The sequence below is a fragment of the Capricornis sumatraensis genome, chromosome 2 (assembly GCF_032405125.1).
Source record: "Capricornis sumatraensis isolate serow.1 chromosome 2, serow.2, whole genome shotgun sequence".
In the NCBI taxonomy this organism is placed as follows: Eukaryota; Metazoa; Chordata; class Mammalia; order Artiodactyla; family Bovidae; genus Capricornis; species Capricornis sumatraensis.
The window spans coordinates 80442228-80456723 of NC_091070.1; the positions used below are offsets into that span (position 1 = coordinate 80442228).

Sequence of the window (14496 nt, forward strand, 5' to 3'; positions counted from 1 at the left end):
GTCATGGAAGAGCAGGCACCCCCCGTAGACTCTGGGAAGATGGGACTCTGAGGAGAGGCTGTCAAGAGATGAGGCAAGGGAGGTGGCTAGGGGTCGGTTGTTGTTCAGTCATGGACTACAGCACCCCAGGCTTCCCTGCCCTTCACTATGTTCCAGAGTTTGCTCAAACTCATCTCCATTGAATTGATGATGCCATCCAACCATCTCATCCTCTGTCACCCTCTTCTTCTCCTGCCCTCAATCTCTGAAGGAAGGAAGAGGGGGAAAAGACCAGTGAGTGGGCCGGGAAACCATTTTGGAAGCTTAAATGATTGCAAAATCCAACCATCTCATCCTCTGTCATCCCTTTCTCCTCCTGCCCTCAATCTTTTCCAGCAACAGGGTCTTTTCTAATGAGTCAGCTCTTCATATCAGGTGGCCAAAGTATTGGATTAGCATCAGTGCTTCCAATGAATATTCAGGCTTGATTTTCTTTAGGATTGACTGGTTTGATCTCCTTGCAATCCAAAGGACTCTCAAGAGTCTTCTCCAACACCACAGTTCAAAAGCATCAATTCTTGGGTGCTCAGCCTTCTTTATGGTCAGTTAGGGGTCCTGGATTGATTCTGTACACAGTAGGAAACTGTGAAATGCTGCAACCCACACCTTCCCCACCTCCATCCAATCTCTGCTGTCTTTCCCAGTTGCCCTGAAATATCCCTGATAGCTTCTCTGAGATCTCATCTCCAGGTTCACTCAGCACCAGGACAGGCAATCTCAGGAGTCAGAAGACAAACCCATTAAAGCAGATTATCATCTCCCCTCCTGGCCTGAACTCTGGTTCCTTCCTAACAGCTTCTCTTCCTTTCCTTGATACAGAAGAAAAATAGATGCTGGGCAGACCTTCTCTGCCTTCACTAGACATTTTGCTCCACATCCTTTATTCTAGAGTGCCCCTCTCTCATTCTAGGCTGGATCATTCTGATAACAGGGCTCCAATTTCCTGCGGGGAACCCACTCCATATGGTACTGGTAGGGCTGACTCCCAGCCTCAGGCCTCAGCTGGGGACCAGATCTGGCTTCTTGGAGAACCCCTGCCCTGCCCCCACTCAGTGACAGGCTTGGAAATGAGCCTGTGAGCCAAGCCACACCCAATCAGAGAATTCCCAGGGCTTTGCTGCTGGTACTCTCAGAAAGCACTCTTTCTTGCTGAGGTTGCTAAGGAGGATGTGGTCTGGGGCTGTTGGCAATGACTCTGTCAACTAGCAACAATCTAAAGAATTGATCCAAACAAATACACAGAGGCAAAGGTGAACACAGGAGGGATACAGAGCCCTGAACACAACATGTAAGTCCCTAGGCCTGAAGCAAGCTGCACACCTATACTGCCCAGATACATGAGTAATCTTTTTTTCCTCTTAAGCCAGTTTGAGCTAGGTTTCTACTATCTATAACTGAAGGAGTCCTTGACTATACATTGGTGTGTGTATTTAGTGATTCACTGAACTATTCATGGAGTGCCTGGTAGGCAGGCACTGGGGGCAGAGAGAGGACTAAGTTATGTCTGGCTCCAGGAGCCTGAGTTCCAGTAGGGAAATGCATAGAAATCACTACAGTTTAGTACAGAGTACTGTTTTAAGATACAGTGAGGACCACCTGGTGGTACCTTAGAGACACGACAACCCGCTAAAGTGAACCCTGAACACTGACCTGACGCTCCCCGGTGGTCAGGGCTAGAACAGGAGGTCACGTTTGGATTTTGTACATGATGAGAAAGGGTTTTGAGTAGAGAAGTAACATTGTTGCCATAGGTGGGCCAACCTTTGATTAATTGATCCATATGTAATGTTAACCTTGCTGAGGGTGTTTGAATTTTAAAGGATGACATTTTAAAAGGGCAATGGTTTACTCAAAATAAGAGCTAATGGTAGAATTTCAGGCATCAGAGAGTTTTTTTTTTTTTGCTAGATTGTGTCCTCCTGGAGATGCTCAAAATACCCTGCTCCGACTGTGTGTGGACCTACTGCTGGTTCTGGATGTAGAATCGAGTCAGGCAGGGGTCAGTAGATTTCTTCTGTGATGGTCCAGACAGTGAACATTTGAGGCTGTGCAGGCCTTCCCATATCTGTCCGAATGGCTCAGCTCTGCCTTTACCCCAGGAAAGCAGCCAGGGACAGTATATAAATGAATGAGCGAGCTGTGTTCCAATAGAAGTGTATTTATGGACACTCGGAATTGAATCGAATACAATTTTCAGGAATCACATGATTTTTTTGGCCAATCATTCTTAGCTTTTAGACAATACAAAAAAAGCAGCAGAAGATTTGCCCCAGTATGGGGCTAGTCAGTATGGACTGGTTTACAGAAACACTAGTTCCATTCTCAAACACATCAGCAGCAAAAATGGAAAACAATTGGGAATGGGTACATTAATTATGGCACATCTGTATAAAGGAATAGCATACAGCCTTTCAAAAGAACTTGTACTAACATGGAAATAAGTCCATGTGGGTCACTGAATAAAGTATATTATATATTGGGAGTTATGTGACCTAATTTCTGTGTTAATGCATGGCCCCATGGTCCCAGATCTAGTCACCTACCTCTCTCTCTATCTCCTATATTTTTCAGTGCAGGTCCTTCCATCTCTGGCACTGAACCCCCAGGGGCTTGCTCCTAGACCCTCCCCTTAATTCTCTCTACTATTTTTTTTCCTAGATGATTTCATCCACTCCTGTGGCTTTAAATATCATTTATATGCTGATAACTTCCAAATTTACTTCTCCAAGTCCACACCTCTCATCCGAGCTCCAAACTTAAGCCCAACTGTCTCCTAAACATCTCTGTTCCAAAGATTCACAGGCACATCTCTCTTAGCACGTCCCTCTTCAATCTCTTGATTCCTCTCCCAAACTTGTTCCTCCCCAGCCCTTCCCACTTCGTAAAGGCATCATCCTCCACCACCTCTGATCAAGTCAGAACCCTGATTTCTCTTATCCTTATAGTTCATCACCAAGAACAGCCATCCCCAACACCCAAATATATCTCAGGGATCTGCAGACTATAGCCTCACCCCCAATTCCGCTCACCACCTGCTTTTGTTCAGTTCACCAGTTAAGACAGGGTTTACCTTTTTACATGGTTAGAAAATTAAAAGAAGAATTCTTCATAACACATGAAAATCATATGAAATTCAAATTTCAGTGTCTGTAAATCAAAGAAAGGCAATGCCAAAGAATGCTCAAACTACCGCACAATTGCACTCATCTCACATGCTAGTAAAGTAATGCTCAAAATTCTCCAAGCCAGGCTTCAGCAATATGTGAACCATGAACTTCGTGATGTTCAAGCTGGTTTTAGAAAAGGTAGAAGAGCCAGAGATCAAATTGCCAACATCCACTGGACCATGGAAAAAGCAAGAGAGTTCCAGAAAAATATTTATTTCTGCTTTATTGACTATGCCAAAGCCTTTGACTGTGTGGATCACAATAAACTGTGGAAAATTCTGAAAGAGATGGGAATACCAGACCACCTGACCTGCCTCTTGAGAAATCTGTATGCAGGTCAGGAAGCAACGGTTAGAACTGGACATGGAACAACAGACTGGTTCCAAATAGGAAAAGGAGTACATCAACACTGTATATTGTCACCCTGCTTATTTACCTTATATGCAAAGTACATCATGAGAAACGCTGGACTGGAAGAAACACAAGCTGAAATTAAGATTGCCGGGAGAAATATCAATAACCTCAGATATGCAGATGACACCACCCTTATGGCAGAAAGTGAAGAGGAACTAAAAAGCCTCTTGATGAAAGTGAAAGAGGAGAGTGAAAAAGTTGGCTTAAAGCTCAACATTCAGAAAACTAAGCTCATGGCATCCGGTCCCATCACTTCATGGGAAATAGGTGAGGAAACAGTGGAAACAGTGTGAGACTTCATTTTTTTGGGCTCCAAAATCACTGCAGATGGTGATTGCAGCCATGAAATTAAAAGACACTTACTCCTTGGAAGAAAAGTTATGACCAACCTAGATAGCATATTCAAAAGCAGAGACATTACTTTGCCGACTAAGGTCCGTCTAGTCAAGGCTATGGTTTTTCCAGTGGTCATGTATGGATGTGAGTGTTGGACTGTGAAGGATGAGCGCCGAAGAATTGATGCTTTTGAACTGTGGTGTTGGAGAAGACGCTTGAGAGTCCCTTGGACTGCAAGGAGATCCAACCAGTCCATTCTGAAGGAGATCAGCCCTGGGATTTCTTTGGAAGGAATGATGCTAAAGCTGAAACTCCAATACTTTGGCCACCTCATGGGAAGAGTTGACTGATTGGAAAAGACTCTGATGCCAGGAGGGATTGGGGACAGGAGGAGAAGGGGACGACAGAGAATGAGATGGCTGGATGGCATCACTGACTCGATGGACGTGAGTCTGGGTGAGCTCCGGGAGTTGGTGATGGACAGGGAGGCCTGGCGTGCTGCGATTCATGGGGTCGCAAAGAGTCAGACATGACTGAGCGACTGAACTGAACTGAACAGAAATCAAGTTTCATCAGCACACAGCCACCCTCCATTCATTTACACATTACCTGTGACTACTTTTCCATCACAGCAGTAGAACTGAGTAGTTGCAATAATCACAAAGCCTAAACAATTTACTTTCTGATCCTTTAGAGAAAAAGCTTGTCAACCCAATGTATTTTTACTCTCTCTATTCCCCTCTACCTCGGCTTCTCTCTCTGGTCTGCCAAGCTGCCATCATCTCTTGCCTGCATGACTACAAAAGGCTCCTCCCCAGTCTCTCCACTTTCTCTCTTGTCCCCCAACCCAGCTCTATACGCCCATCCAGACTTCTACACAGCAACCAGAAAAACAGCTATGAAAACAAAAGTGCATCACGTCATCACTTTCAATATCTAATCAGCCTACAGGGTCTTGCCTGGTTCAGCCCTGTCCACCTCCCCAGCCTCACCTCCTCCCATTCGCCCCTCATCAGAGCTCTTACGACGAGACCCTGTTCCCTACCTCACAGGGTCTCTGCAAGCACAGTTCCTTCTTCCTGGATGACAGCTTGAGGTTCACCTTGGCAGGAAAGCTGGGTTGGGGGTCTGCCACTCTATGGATGTCCCTGTTATGCATTGCTGTTTACCTTGTGTCACACTGAGACCTCCCTGAGCAGGAACCATGTCTGCTTTATTTATTAGATCCTTTTTCCTATTGGATCCTTAGTTTTAGCTAAGGTTTGGCACATAATGAGTGTTCAAAGCACTGCTCAATGAATGAATGAATGCCTGTGTATTTAGATAGATAGAGAGATGCACGGATGAATGTTTGTCTAGAAAAACGGCCTGGAAGCGTGATAGTAAACCCAACCCTGGAGCATGGGAATGAAGGTAAGCATCTACTTCCACCTTCTAGTTACTTTGATACACTTCTGCTGCTTTGACAACAAGCATCTAATTCTTTTGTTCATTAACAAATGAAAAAGGAAAACAGCAACATCGAAGATGTATGTTTATGCGGGCTTTAGACCAGGTTCTATCACTCACTTGCTCTGCCCCATTGCCTCTCAGGGTCTTCATTTCCCTAACCCTCAAAGGAAGGTCCTGGCCCCCTTCCTGTGCTATGACCACCATCACACGCTGGGCTGCTGTAGCACAAGAAGCCTCATGGACAGAGTGAGCCCTGCCATTTTAGAAGATGTCTCTGGAACTGGAGACACAACTTCAAATCCAGACTCTGCCACTTCCTAGACATGTGACTTTGGGAAAACATCCTCTCTGAGCCTCAGCTGGCTCATGTGTGAAATAGGAATCTAAACTCTGCCTTCATAAGATGGTTATGCGACTCCACTGAGAAAAATTATCTAAAAAAAAACCTGGCCTAATATTAATAGTATAGGTGTTCCACAGCAGGGTGGGAGCCTGCGAAAGAGTTTAGGGGGTCTCCAGAGTTGCCTAGGAACCCTGACGGCCTTCCTTTTTCCTGATAATGAGTTAGTTTGGGCCTTTGGTGTTCAAGGCTGTCTGCTGGGCAGTGCTCCCCATCCCCGTGATCCTACCCAAGAGAAGAAATCAATTCTTCCTCTCAAAGTGATTTCTGTGTGAGTCAAAACAGCAGTGTGTCATCAGCGCCAGCCCAGCAGAGTGGGGCCAAGCTTTTCTTGGCATCGGCAATCTGCTTCCTTTATGGATTTAGGAAGAACAAGGAAGAGGAAAACCAGGACAGAGCAGAGCCCCCAGCTTCCCCAAGCCAAACCATCCCCATCAAGGCACCCTCTCCACACTGAAGTCAAGGCCTGAGACCCGGAGGAGGCGAGACCAGAGAGAAGGAAGACGGCTCAGTGGGTTCAAGAATATGGTGACTTTTGCCACAACAGCTGGCCTGCTTCTCACACCCTCTTCTGGTTAAGGAGCCACCACGAAACGAGTTTGCGTCTTCCAGAGTTCAACAGCCACTTGACAAGGCAGCATGAACTAGAAGTGTGAGCAGAGGCTACACACATACACACACACACACACCCCATCAGAAACATGGAACCTTGGAATAAAGTGACGGCTGCACTTAGCTCAGAAGAGGTCTGGCCAGAAGGAAGGAGTTGAAGAAGGAGAGTGGAGAGAGGACAGGAAGGCATGAGAGAACATAAGACCAAGTTGCAGGGCGGATCCCAGGTCATGTCCTGGCAGGCCCGTGCCACACACATCTGCATTCACCCAACCTCTGCTGAATCCTGCTGAGTGCCCACCCAGATGTGTCTGGAAATTTAATCCCTCCCAGAAACCTTTCTAGACTTCACTCATGGAAGGGCTCACTTACTCCAGATGTGTTCTACCTAAACACTCCCTGCCCTGACATTCTTCAGGTTTCTACCCTGAAAGAGGTTTGCCCTGGCAGAAAAATGTTGCAGACCCCTCTCCACCTAAGCACCAGCCTCTCTGGATCTCCAGGGGTTCCTCTGGAGTGTAGCAGGCTCCACCTAGCCTCAGAGCTGGAAGCCCTCTTGGAGCTGACCTGTCCAGCGGCCACTTCCATGCCCACCATACAAAGGGGCGTCTGAGCCTAGGAAACAGGGTTCAGACTGCCGAGGGGCCCATGCTCAGTCATCAGTCACATCAGAGATGACTAAGAGCCAGCTAGGTGCCCCTGGGCTTGAATTCCTCACCTGTTAAACACCATCATCAGGCTCTCTTGCCTGCCTCACCATACAGCTTAGGCTCCGGTACAGCAGACAAGCCTAGGTTCAAACTCTGACTCCGAAGGCTGGCTAGACATATGATCAAGTATAAATGACTTAACCTCTTTGAGATCTGATTCCATATCACTGAAAGAGGGGAAGCAATCCCTACCCCACAGAGCTGCTGTAAGGATAACATAAGAGGACATACAGAAAGGGTTTAAAGCACGCCAACAGTGGTAAGGATCATGACTACTTTTGTTATTATTGCCATGGGCATGGGGAGAAGGCCTCCTGGATCCTCTGCACTGAGCCTCCTCTGTCAGGCGATATGTACAGATCCCTGGGAACATTATTCTTTCTCTGGCCCCTCTTTGCACCTAGGACTCCGCCAGCACCCCAACTCCAAAGCAGCAAATCACAATTCGGCTCCATCTCTGTGTCTGGCTCATCCCTGTTGGTTCTCTCCCCCTTCCTCCTCCAGGACACAGCCCCCATGCTGCTACATACCCCTTTGTACAAGGCCTCCACATATTTCAGTATCTCTCCCATGAGAGATCCAGTTCTGGGGAGCCTACAGTGACTTTAGGTTACCTGGAAGTCCTGCCTCCCAGAGGCCTGCTCCAAGGCTCTCCCAAAAAGTGTTTCTCAATCCCCACTCCCAGCAGTTCCCTCCAACATGCCCTCCCTAAGTCTTGGGAAGACCAAAGGCCCAAAGGCATTAGGGGTGTGGAGGAAGCATCCATTCTTGGGAGAATGAGGGATAACAGGGACAGCTGGCCGGAAGCACTGGTCGGAACTGAGAGGGGCTCCTGAAAGGCACTAGTGTGCTGAGGACCAGGCCTCTGGAACAGTAAGAACTCGTCACAGTGGTTCCAACTGCACTGCAAGTACACTAGTCTGGGACACCCAGGTCAGGTCTGTCATCTCCCCAGTTCCGCAGATGAATCCTCTCTGCCTTGCACATCTTACTAGGGACCCTTAGCACATCTTACCAGGTTCCAGCTGAGTGTGCCTCCAGAGTGGCAGAAAGAGCCAGCTCCTGGAGGAGACAGCAACCGAGCCTCAGCATTTGCCAGCTGCATGTTTTGGGGCATGTGATTTCCCTTTCCTGGGCTTCAGTTTACCCATATGTACAATGGAGCTAACGACTCCCTACCTCACAGGACAGCTATGATGATGAAACGAGATGATTTCTATTAAGCATCCAGCACACCCCTACCCCCCAAAACCTGAAAACCCACTGCTCCTATCTGGAACCTTATCCCACAGGGGTGGCAGAATTGGGGGTGGCAGGCGAGGGTTACATAAAAAGGGGGGAAGCAATGCCTACCCCACGGAGCTGCTGTAAGGATAACATAAGAGGACATACAGAAAGGGTTTAAAGCACGCCAACAGTGGTAAGGATCATGACTACTTTTGTTATTATTGCCATGGGCATGGGGAGAAGGCCTCCTGGATCCTCTGCACTGAGCCTCCTCTGTCAGGCGATATGTACAGATGTGTGATCCATTCTGACCAACGAGACCAAAGGAAATTTCTCCAAGATCACCAGTTCCCACACTCTTGTCCTCTTTTAGGCCCTGACTTTGCCTTCCCTCTTTTGCCAGTGGACCTCCCTGTCATTCCTGCCCTAGGGGTGTGGGAAATGGACAGGAGTGGAAATGGCCAACCCACTCAGAGGATAAGCTCATGGGCAGTGACATCATCCTGCCTGCCCTTCCTCCTCCTCCCCTGACCCCATGACTCAGGGCCACTGCTCAGGCCCTGGGTGGTGTTCATCTCAGGGGCCGCTTGGACTTGGGTCATTTTTCCTCACATAGCACAAACCCAACCAAGAAGTGGCAAGCAACAGGCCAGACACTTGTCTACAGTACTTTCTGAGTGCTGTGGCATCTCAGCTTCTGGCTCTATGATCATACTCAGTCTCTGATCCTGAACTATATTGCTCATCTCAGTATCAAGCCCAAATCCTACACCAAAGAATGAAGACTGATGACTCCAGAGCAGGTTAAAGTTTAAGGATAGAGGAATTCCCACAGGACAGTTCAAAAATCAACTTCAAAAGAGTAAGGACACAGCCTCCACAGAAGGGACAACACTTCTATAACTGTCCTTTCCACAGACATTCCAGCTTCTGACCCAGCTATCTGAGAATCTCAGTCAGCCAGTCAACCTACTTCCATCAGGTGCCCGGGCAGAGGTGCAGAGGGCCAAGGACAGGGAGGAAAATCGGTCCTCAATTCCCAAAACCCCTTCTCATCCTCAGTCTTGTTTTAAGGTAGGCTTCCCATCTCTTGGGCTTCCCTGGTAGCTCAGTTGGTAAAGAATCTGCCTGTAGTGCAGGAGACCCCACTTCGATCTCTGGGTGAGGAAGATTCCCTGAAGAAGGAAATGGCAAACCATTCTAGTATCCTTGCCTGGAAAATCCCATGGACAGAGGAGCCTTGTGGGCTGCGGTCCATGGGGTTGCAAAGAGTCAGGCACAACTGAGCAACTAACACTCCTATCTCTAACAAGCTGGATGGTCCAATTTCTTGCAACACAGGAGTCTGGAATACATTGGAAAGCTCACTGAGAGCAGGCAGGAGAAACCACCAGTGATGTCACGGAAGAGAGAAAAGAACTCCAAGATCAGTCATGGGACCAATACAAGTATCTCTGAAGCCACTTAATGCAAATCTCACTCCCCTGAGAGTCCCCTTAGTGCAAAAATGGATGTTCACAGCGCTGATCTGAAGTCATGAAGGAAAATGTCACTGACATCAAGAGGTCAGACTGTGATGTGCATAATACAGGGGAGAAAGATTTCCATGATCAATGATTAACATAAGTATTCATTTTAATCTCAGGAACTCTAAATATCAGAAAAATACACTCACCCAAATTATTCCCATTTCCAAAAGAGCTGGAAATATAAGCCACCACTCATACCCACAGCCTCAGAGCTCTGCCACTCAGATCAGACCAACCAACTGGACATGTTTAGAGTTCAATTTCAAGTTTAGACTTCAGTTTCCCTCAGTCTCCAAAAGCACCCACCTGTGTGCAGACCTCGAAATTACAGAAGGCTGCACAGCCTCAGATTTCCTAGGAACTTCTGGGAGGCAAGAGGGAGTCACAGAAGAGGCTGAACTAAATAAAGAACTCTCTTAAAAACAGAACAGCTTCATTACTTTCTAATATAGAAGCAAATTGCTAAAGACAGGCATGTAAGAAAAAGACCTAGGGCCTTCATTTAATGATGAAATCAGACTCATTTATAATTATCTACATCCAATTTGAACCTAAGTAGTTTTTCTCAATTAAGTCAAACAAACCCTCTCAACTCTCCAATGGGTTTTGCTTTCCTATTTGCTTACTGTTCTCCTCAATGATAGATCCCATATCTGAGTCATCCATCACGCATTTCTCATTAGGCTAGGTTTGGCTTAGAAATAAATCCCCTTTCCTGGCAGTTCACTGCCTTAGGCCCCCGAACCTGCCAATTCGCTAGCTAAGCAGCAAGAGGACTTGGGCCTCCACCCTGGGTCCCCACCTTCCCTCCACCACGGCTTCCACCTCCTCTCCATCCCACCCCACCCATCATCTCTCTGAGATTTCCCAAGCCCCAAATGCCCCATCCCTGCTCCCTGTGCTCTGCCCCCTACCCACACACCTATTCACCCCTTCACCCAGGCCAGCCGTCCCTGTCTGTCCTTCTCTGAATCTGTCTCCCGCATGCCCACTGCTACCCATGGAAGTCTCCAGTCGCCCACTCCATTTCTCTGGGCCAAGCAGAATGGGGCCCCCCTCCCCGATCCAACCCTTGGCCCTCCTCTCCCTCGTAGCTCCCCCTCCTCAGAGCTGGTGATCAGGTCACGGTGTGTTCCTGTACAGGGCCCCGGGGAGAGCCCCTTCACTCCTAGCTCCAGATAGCGGCTTTCCAGATAGTGAAGCTTTCCAGAACCATCAACACAGTGACAGCTGTGCCTCTGTTCCCGTGCACACCCAGGGCCTCCGGGTCACAATCACCCGCCCAGCCTCCTCCTCGAGCGGATTCCCGGGTGAGGGCAGGTCCCACAGTGCTCAGGCCCCACCGGCCAGGGGAAGGGGAGGCAGGGCTGGGGGCGGGATTGGATTCTGGCAGCCCCAGCCGCCTCCGGGCCCCAGATCCGGGGTCCACCGTGCTCCCGGCGCCGCGGCCAGCCCCGACAGGGGGAGAGGGCTGGGGCGGGGGCGCCCTGCGAGGGCGGGGGCTCACCGCCCGCTCCAGCCGTCCTGCAGCAGGCCCGCGGCCCGACGGCCCGGGGCCGGGCTCGGCCGCAGACAAAGGCCGCCCCGACCAGCGCCGGGCCCGCCACGCAAGCACTCACCGCGCCGCGCCGACTCCCGGGACTCGGGGACGCGGCGGAGCGCTGCCGAGTTGCCGCCGCCGCCGCCGCGAGGCCGGGCCCGAATGGGGGCCGGGGGCGGCCTCGGGAGTCCGAGGGGCGGGGCGGGCTGGAGGAAGCCGCGGGCCCGGAAAGGCGGCCCGGGTGCGCCCCAGAGGCCGGATTGGCCCCGCGGCCGCGGTTTAGGGCCGAGGCCGGAGCCCGCCTGCTGGGCAGGGCACCGGCCGGGACCCGCCCCTGCCGCGGGTCCAGACCCACGCGGGCGCGCTGGTAAAGGGGTGCTAGTCTGATCCCCGCCCACCCCCCACCGTGCCCCACCCTCCCAAGATCCGGAGTTTATTTTCTGCTAGGGGATAGCTGGACGGTCATCGGCCCCCTGGGGTCCTGCTCCAGGCCGCTGGCAGCAGAGCCAGAGCTCGGATCTGGCTGGCTGACTCCCCAGTCCAGTGTTCTCCTCTGGCACTAGGCTGGTACCGCGGCCTGGAAAGGGTTAATTCGACTGTGAGGCATTAAGAGCGGCAGGGAGCTCTCTATAAATACAGTGTGTCGTGGGCGCCTGAGCCAACCGCAGGGTAATTTCCACTGAGCTGGTTTTCCTTTTTTCCTTCCACCCACAGCCACCAGGCTGGCCCTGCCCCCAGACCCATGCCAGGCTAGTGGCCACCCCAGGCTCCCAAAGATGGAACAGCTCTGACCACCTCTGACCCTGATCTGAGGCTCTGTCTTTCCAGGATTCAACTCCAGCCTGGGAGGAGATAGGGCTGGATCAGGCTTGGACCTCCAGCCTGCAGGGCGATGGGGGTCAGGCCTTTGCCTTGGCACATCCCGCCCCTGCACCTGTTCTCTGACCTGTTCTCCATCAGTTACAGACAGTAATAGTTAAGGTGCAGCAGACTTCTGTGGGCCAGAGAGGAGGCTAGGAGTTTTCCACGTTGGGCCTGTTTAGATCCTCAAAGCAGCTGGACCAGGAAGGTAATATTATTCCTGTTTTACAGGTGGGAAAATTGAGCCTCAGAGAGAGAAAAGAACCCCTGCGTTGTTTTACAGCTAGGTCCACCACCAAGTGGCAGCCACAAAATGGGAGAGGGCTTAGGAAATGTGTGTGAATACATACGCATCTCTGTCAGCCACTGTTTTAAGCACTTTACCACATTATCTAATTTCATCTTCACAACCCAGTGCTATGCTTAGTCGCTCAGTCATGTCCGACTCTTTGTGACCCCAAGGACTGTAGCCTGCCGGACTCCTCTGTCCATGGGATTCTTCAGGCAAGAATAATGGAGTGGGTTGTCGTGCCCTCCTCCAGGGGATCTTCCCAACCCAGGAATCGAACCCAGGTCTCCAGCATTGCAGGTAGATCTTTACCATCTGAGCCACCAGGAAAGCCCACAACTCAGCGACGTAAATGCTATTATTAATATTATCCTCATGTTCACAAATATGGAAATTAAGGCACAAGGAGAGAAGTAACTTACTTAAGGATATCCAACCATTAAGTGGAGAAACTAAGATTTGCCCTCCTTGAATCTAAATGTTGAATTCAAACTTAATTGTTGTGTGTGTGTGTGTGTGTGTGTGTGTGTGAGTGATGCATGGGTGTGTCTATTTGTGAACATGTGTAACTCTGCATCTAAGTGCACATGTGATCTGAAAGTAAGTTTGAGAGTGGCTGTGTCTGTGTTGGTGTCTGTGTGATTGCTCCTAGGGATGGGGCAGAGATTGGGGGTTCAAGGCAGGCCATCTGGTCCAGAGTGCTTGAAGGTCATCAGCCTCCCTTCCCTGCTGCTCCCTGCCCTGTCAGGTCCTGTATAGCCTGGGCCTGACTTCATGGTTCTTCTCAAGATGAGTGGCCCTTATTAGGCCCCAAAATCTAGGGGAGAAGCATCCCATGGAGAGGTGCCCCTGAGCTGCGAGATCCGGGAGCCCTGCTGCAGGACTTAGAGCTGGTCTAGAGGAATTCGCTCTGTGTCCCTCCACCAGGAGTCAGCCCTGTGCTTTGTGCCCCAAGGTGGTAACACCGGTCCTGTCCCAGAGGATTTATAGTCCGGCAGGGAAGGCACGACTTAGCTGTGATGGACAGTGAAGGAACAGCTCAGGGCAGTTTACACTTGGTAGGGGTTGGTGGGAAGACTTTAATTGTTGCTTGAGAAAACAGCTCAGGAGGGACGGAAACAAGTAGTAGCTGACATTCCTGCAGCAGTGCCTTAAGAGGGTGTTGATTTCCCCCAGAAAGGGCAAACACTGTGGGCAGGAGATAGGTGGAGTGTCTCTAGGACAGGCTCAGCTGTGACTCAGACACTTGCTCCTGGACATAAACACCTGGACCATCCCAGCACACAGGAATCTCCTCAGGTCAGGGAATGTGTGTTCTCTGCCGAATTAAAAATACATACTTTCTCAGACTCCCTTGCAGCCAGAGGTGGTCACATGATCTAAGATGGCCAATGAGATGGAAGTGAAACTCACTGGTTGGAGCTTCAGGGAAAGCCCTTTGTTAAAGGGCTGGTACTATGGAAGACAGCATGGTGGTTCCTCAAAAAACTAAAGATAGAATTACCATAGAAGCCAACAGTTTTAATTCTGGGTATAGATTCATAAAGAATTGAAATTAGAGTCTCAGAGATATTTGCATCCCCATGTTCATAGCAACATTATTCATAATAGCCAAAGGGTAGAAGCAATGCAAGTGTCCTTTGATAGATGAATGGATAAATAAAACGTGGTAATGTGTATTTAGTGAAAGTTGCTCTTTCACTAAATTACACTAAAGTGAAAATCACAGAGTTGTGTTCAACTCTTTGGGACCCCATAGACTGTAGCCTGGCAGGCTCCTCTGTTCATGGAATTCTCCAGGCCAGAATACTGGAGTGGGTAGCCATTCCCTTCATCCAGGGGATCATCCCAACCCAGGGATTGAACCAAGGTCTCCTGCATTGCAGGTGGATTCTTTACTAGCTGAGCTACCAGGAGAGC

General features: G+C 49.7%; 1 protein-coding gene across 2 annotated transcripts in view; it reads right to left on the minus strand.

Moving 5' to 3' along the window:
* The window catches only part of CD276 (CD276 molecule), a 34688-nt gene extending 23128 nt beyond the window's left edge, over nucleotides 1-11560 (minus strand). For both annotated transcript variants that reach the window (XM_068964704.1, XM_068964703.1), the window contains exon 1: nucleotides 11506-11560. The gene's annotated coding sequence lies outside the window, so the exon portion shown is untranslated. The remainder of the gene's footprint in view (nucleotides 1-11505) is intronic.
* Nucleotides 11561-14496: the final 2936 nt, after the last annotated feature.